Here is a 6,614-nt window from a genome sequence, read left to right as displayed (position 1 = left end):
GGACATCCCAAGCTGATTGCTTAGCTTCAAAAGCTCGATGAACAATCTATCATCATATATTAGTAGTGTTGGAATGGAAGGCAAACCTGACCCTAAAATAGATTATGCCAATTAGGTCCACCACAGATAAGACTGAGTAATTAATTCAGGTTTACTCTTTAAGGAATTAGTGTAATTTCCTTTTGGCTGTATGGCAAGTTCTATTTGTAGCACAGTGAGATTCAAAAACAAAAGAAAAAAAATGCAATTTTCATATAAAGTATTTCGTCTCCATATGTTGAATTTGGTGTTTGTTAAGGTAAGCTCGACTGCATGTATCATCAAATCATCTCTGGTCATTTGTCCTAAATTTGATGACCTTTCTAGGGGCGTATCATATTAAAATTATCAGCATTTAATTTAACTTCTTCGTGGGATTAGGATGCAATGTAGTATCTGGAATATTAAATACTTGACTAGTTTCAATAATGCAATTCCAATTGGCTCTAGACTTCAGTCAGACCTTTTTTTTTCCAGTGGTGGTATTAGAAATATACTGATTGACAAATATGTCCCTTTGAATAGTGCAATAATCAGAAGTGCCTTTATGTCAACTGACCTTAGACCTGACAATACCTGGAGCATCTGTGAATATGAGGTCTAATATATCATCAGATATGTCTGGGTTCCTCAGAGGATACACAAAACTCAAAAGCAGACTGGCCATGTTGATCTGTCGAATTTGAATTTATCCACTGGGTATGCTCTGCATTGGTCTCCACAAATAACAATGAAGCTTTGGAATCCTGTGACTGTACCATACAAATACTTTCAAAGAGACAGTCATGTATAGAATTGTTGATATTTGGATTGTAGAACTTAATTAAAATTTTAAAACAAAAAACTTTATGGCAAATACACTCTAAATGTTTCTGACGATAAATAGGTTGCCTGGACTTTGTGTATACTGCTGTACCTTGCATGTGGGATGTTCCGCCGATAAATAAAATCAAGGCCATCAGGCGCCGGGATTATTTAAAACTCAGCCTTTGACTTATTACTACTAACAAGTGTCGCAGATGAAAGCAGTTATGGGCACAAGTTTAGAGAGCATGCTAATTTGATCTCAAGCCTCGAATATTTGAGTAATTTATTGCGATTTTTCTTACTGGAATAGGTAACAGGTCCAGGGTTCAGCTCACCGTTTCCCGAAAGAGTTAAGGTTAACAACATAAAATCAGTTTGTAAACAGATAAAAAGACTCATAACAACCGTAACATTGTAAAAACCAGTAAAACAATAAACAATAATACTATCAACAACAATGGTATTTACAGTATTCCCAAAGATTCTGTTGAAAGTATATTTGAATGTGACCATATGTGATTGAAAGATGCACCAGAAACAATTGTTTTACAAAGTTGAGTCTGTACACTTTATTAAGCAAATAAGAACTCCAACCACTTTGCCACAACAACTAGGATAATACAGTCAGGATCCGATTTAGAAATGATAAATCACTCACATAGAAAAGATTAGGTAGAGACGAAGGCACTTTCCAGATAATCCATCGTACCGTTAAGCAAGAGAACTCAAACCCAAGACCATTGTCAGACACATTAATGGTTATGGCATATTTCAAGTTTGGAAAACACTGTATGTATTCAAAGTAACTATCTCTTAGAAGGGTTGCCTACCAAGGCTAAAGGGTTCCTTCTATTGCTTGTTTAATTTCGGAGTGTCCTTCTCCTAGAAGAGTTGCCAGCCAAGGCTAAAGAGTCTCTTCTATCCTAACTCGTGAAGGCAAGGACGTCACACCTTAATGTTGCTAAGAAAAGCAGCATTAACTCACAACCCCTTTACAGTGATTCTCTCTCCGTTTCACCCCAAATTCCTTTTATGAAAGGAAACACTAACGCCTCATTAACATTATTTCTTTTCTCTCCCATTCCTTTTTCATCTTTTCTCTCTTGCCTCCTCTGTGGCCTCCTTCAAAATTATCTCTCAGGTCGAGACCTTTTGCCGTCACCGCTAATGTTCTGCTATATTTCTTTTCCGGTATATAATTCTGAAATTTCCATTAGCAGTCTTTTAAAACCACCACTGGAAGCTACTTTGTAGTCAACTACGGCTTACGAAAGTTTTCAGCTAAGAATATTAGTTTCTTACCCGTTGCTTTACAGTGGGAGAATTTTCCCCCTTAAATTTTACTATTGGTTTATTCATTCATCTTGTCTTTTACATGGCCCATTATTTTTTTGTATAGTCGTTCATTACTTCTTCACTCGCTCACAGCACATATTTGAAATTACCTCTATACTCGTTTATCAACATCTCTCTCTCTCTCTCTCTCTCTCTCTCTCTCTCTCTCTCTCTCTCTCATCTCTCTCTCTCTCTATCTCTCTCTCTCCCTCTCTCTCTATATATATATAATAATATATATATATATATCTATATATATATATATATATATATATATATATCATATATATATCTATATACATACATACATATATATATATATATATATATATATATATATATATATATATATATTATATATATATACATATATTATATATATATATATATATATATATATATATATATATATATATATATATATATATATATATATAATATATATATACATACATATATATATATATATATATATATATATATATATATATATATATATATATATATATATATATATATATATATATATATATATATATATATGATATATATACATATATATATATATATATATATATATATTATATATATATATATATATATATATACATATATATATAATGTTAATTATTTTTTATGTTAACATACATATTACATTAAGTTTACTTTAGATCAAGAAAGGACCACTCTAGTATTTTTAAGTGTTAATGTTATTAGACATAACCACAGTTTCAGCATCATTGTTTTTCCGGAACAAATTACTGTTATTTACAGGTCTCGGCAGCAACTCTTTTAGTTCATGTTTTCATACTTTTGAAATAAATGCAATCACCATTCTTGTTTTTAGAGCACTTAGATATACCTCAGATTGGGCCACTTTTCATATTGAAATTGAATTTTTACTTTTGTATATCACAAAAAATCATTCCCAAGAAATTTAGTTTTTAATATTATCAACAAAATGTTAGCAAAGTTTGTTTCCAAACCTACATAGAACTTTATTGTTTCAAAATTAACTATGTATCCACAATTACCTTTAATCACTCCGACAATTTACGTTTCAAAGTTAAACAAATTATTGAAATCGAACTATGATTTTTGAAATTAAACATCTCATTCCTATGAACACTAAGAAAACTGGAGGTTTCTTCAGTTATAAAGACAAGCTGAGATCCGGCAAAATATATAAATTTCAATGCCCAAGATGCCTTGGTAATTACGTTGGATCCTCTGGAAGACTGTTGCATGCTCGATATTATAGCCATCTAGGTCTTAGTTATAGGACAGGGTCAATAATATGCATTCCGGAATTTTCTAATATTAGCACTCATGCATCCAAATGCAAAATTAGAGGAAATGAAAATATTTTAATGATACTCACTACTAAACAAACAGCCTACTTAACGACCCTTGAGTCTTTGTTTATCAAGCACCTCTCTCCAGGCTTTAATTTGAATGTTTCTTCGTCTCTTCTCTCTCTGGCCCAAGTGTTGTTTAGGCATGTACAAACTGTTGTGGTCACTTGGCTCTTATCCTTTCATTGAATAGATTAGCCTTCCTATTTACTCATGTTTTGTTTTTATTTTAAAGTTTGAATTTATTTGATTTTAGCTAATTTTTTTGGCAATAATTTGTGCTTTTATTTTGTAATTTACTATATATATATATATATATATATATATATATATATATATATATATATATATACATACATTTTTTAATAATTGCAGATTGATGATGTGTTGAAGCAAACATGAAACGTTTCATATAAATAAAGCATACTTCTTAGACTGCTTTCTTCCTGAATGTTTCATGAACGATGTTCATATATATATATATATATATATATATAGATATATATATATATATATATATATATATTATATATATATGTACTATATATTTATATATATATGAGATATATACTATATATTAGAATATATATATATATATATATAATATATATATATATATATATATATATATATATATATATATATATATACTAGAATAAGAGTTTTCTCCTAAAATAATAAAACAGGTATTACTCATAGTCAGAACTATATGATAGCAAAGGAATTTTTTTCATTTTAAAAGCTATGAGATTTTGAAATAATATTTCAAGAATCTGCAAAGTATTAATACACTATGTTGCTAGTTTTCTTCCAAAGGTTTAGCTAAGAACGATGTAACTTTACAGAAAAAAATTTAAATAAACAAGAGGAAAGGAGAATGGCGGAGAGTCCATCTCTCTAATTATGTTTGGTACAAGATGGTGATTTTCATGAAGTAAAAACAGCTCACTTTCAGTGTTCGGGGAAGATAAGCTGATGGGACAGATAGTGCATGCATGACTAAATCCAAAAGTCAATATAAAATAAATCATGATCTAATACTCTTCTCCTAAGAAAATCGATATATATAAGAATAAAAACCACTATTTTTAATGTACTTTCATACTGACATATTTCTCATCAGAAGATGAATCTTCCATCAGCTTGATGGAGCTTCAAAAATTTTTTTCGTTGATGGGAAGTCTTATGGAATGCTAACCATTTTTTCCGTCATTTTTATGGTGTAAATTGCATTTCTCAGTTTTTTAGTTCGTCGCATAACGTTTTCTTTATTGAGGGATATATGAATGAAAACCCTCAAACTTGCTGCATTAATTTCCCTTATTCTACGCATTAACAGTGATATCAGTATTTTATGTTTTACTTATTTTTAAGATAAGTGTTCACCGCATTTTTATAACTTTCGGGAGAATAGAAACGTCTGGCTTTCTCTAAAACTTTATTCCAGAATTCAGCAAAGGCAAGTCTCACACTAAATTTAAATTATCAATCTTTGAAAATAAAATCCCAAGCAATATGAGGGCATAGAATAGAAACGCTAGATACACTTTTGAAGATGAAAGGACACACGATTGTGTACTTCCAAATTTCTGTGACGTAACCTGAGTATCGCAAGATGCTGATAATATGTATCATAACTGGGGAAAATTAAGTTCTAGTCATACGAATATTCAAGCTAGTCCTAATGTTCTTAACCTAATAGGAACAGGACTATTAGTGAAATTCCTTTCAACTATCAGTGAGACTGTGCTTTCAAAATAAAATTATGTTTTATACAATGTTTGCTCCTATGTTATTTTCTAACAGAGAGCCTTTCAAGCTACATGATTAATGACAATCTACAAGGAGCCTAGCAGGAGGATTTCTTTTGTTATGATTTGAGGGGTGGAGCTCATATAAAATATAAAAAAATTATTCGTTTTGTTAATAATGAATTTGACCACCATGAACTCAATCAAATAGCAAACAAATGCACTGGATTTTCGTTACCTTTCCACTTTTGGTGTTGAAAAATGTGAGTAGAGTTTTTTACTGCAACTCGCTAATTGTTTTTCAGACGCTTCGCTTAAAGAAGTACACCAAGGTAGTTCTCATTAAGGGCATTCATTCCTAATGATTTGTAGCAAAATTCTCACACTACAGCTTCAAAATACATTACCGGTTTTCTGAATGTAGAATTTCGTAGAGCAGATGAATTAAATAATGGTGTCATGTTGATAAATATCGCAACGTTTTTTTACTTCCGTCACAAGTTCAAATTGAGCTAGTTAGTAGTGAACCTGTTCATCATACACTGAGAAATTCTTTCCTTGAATTACGATGAATTTCCAGTACTATCGGCCTGACAAACTAGTAACTCACTTGCCCCTAAAATTTTTCTAATGCTTAGTTAGCTTTTATATTAACCTAAGGTCTTACCTCCCCCAGATGTTATCATTAGAGTGACACAGTGAGATTAACAAATGGTACTTGAGGATGAGATTATTACCTACATTCTTTTCTCACTTCCGGGCTGAAGCGAAATCCATATGATCACTTCCCGGTAATTAACTCCGAAGGGCAACTGAGAAAAACTTTCCAATAAATTCATGTAGATAGGTTATGTGAAATTTCAGCCAAGTATACTGGTTCACTTCTGTTCCTATGGTCAGGAAAATATTGTTTATGCCCGGGGCAGTGGTTCCCAAACTTTTTTTTCTGTCATTTCCCCCTGCACCCAGTTTAACCATCCAGAATTCCCCCTTCATGTGTATGAGGAATAGAGTACTTAAAACACACTGTGACTATTTACTAATTTATTTTTCAAATGTATATACTGATAAACATATAGTTACAGAGTAAAGTGGATAGAGAGAGGTTAGTAACAAATAAAAGGACTTTTCTTTGCTCTTCTACTTTAGAATTAAGTAAGTGAGATTTTTTAAAATAGTTGTTGGTGTAATTATATCCCCCATGGTAGCTTCAAATTTCCTCAGGGGGGAAATTTCCCCCAGTTTGGGAACCACCTTTATGGTGTTTGCTCTGGTTATATTTTATCATCTCTGGGCAAGGATAATTCACGACGAATATTTCAAACAA

This window comes from Macrobrachium nipponense, chromosome 11 (assembly GCF_015104395.2).
Source record: "Macrobrachium nipponense isolate FS-2020 chromosome 11, ASM1510439v2, whole genome shotgun sequence".
NCBI lineage: Eukaryota > Metazoa > Arthropoda > Malacostraca > Decapoda > Palaemonidae > Macrobrachium > Macrobrachium nipponense.
This window is presented reverse-complemented; position numbering follows the sequence as displayed.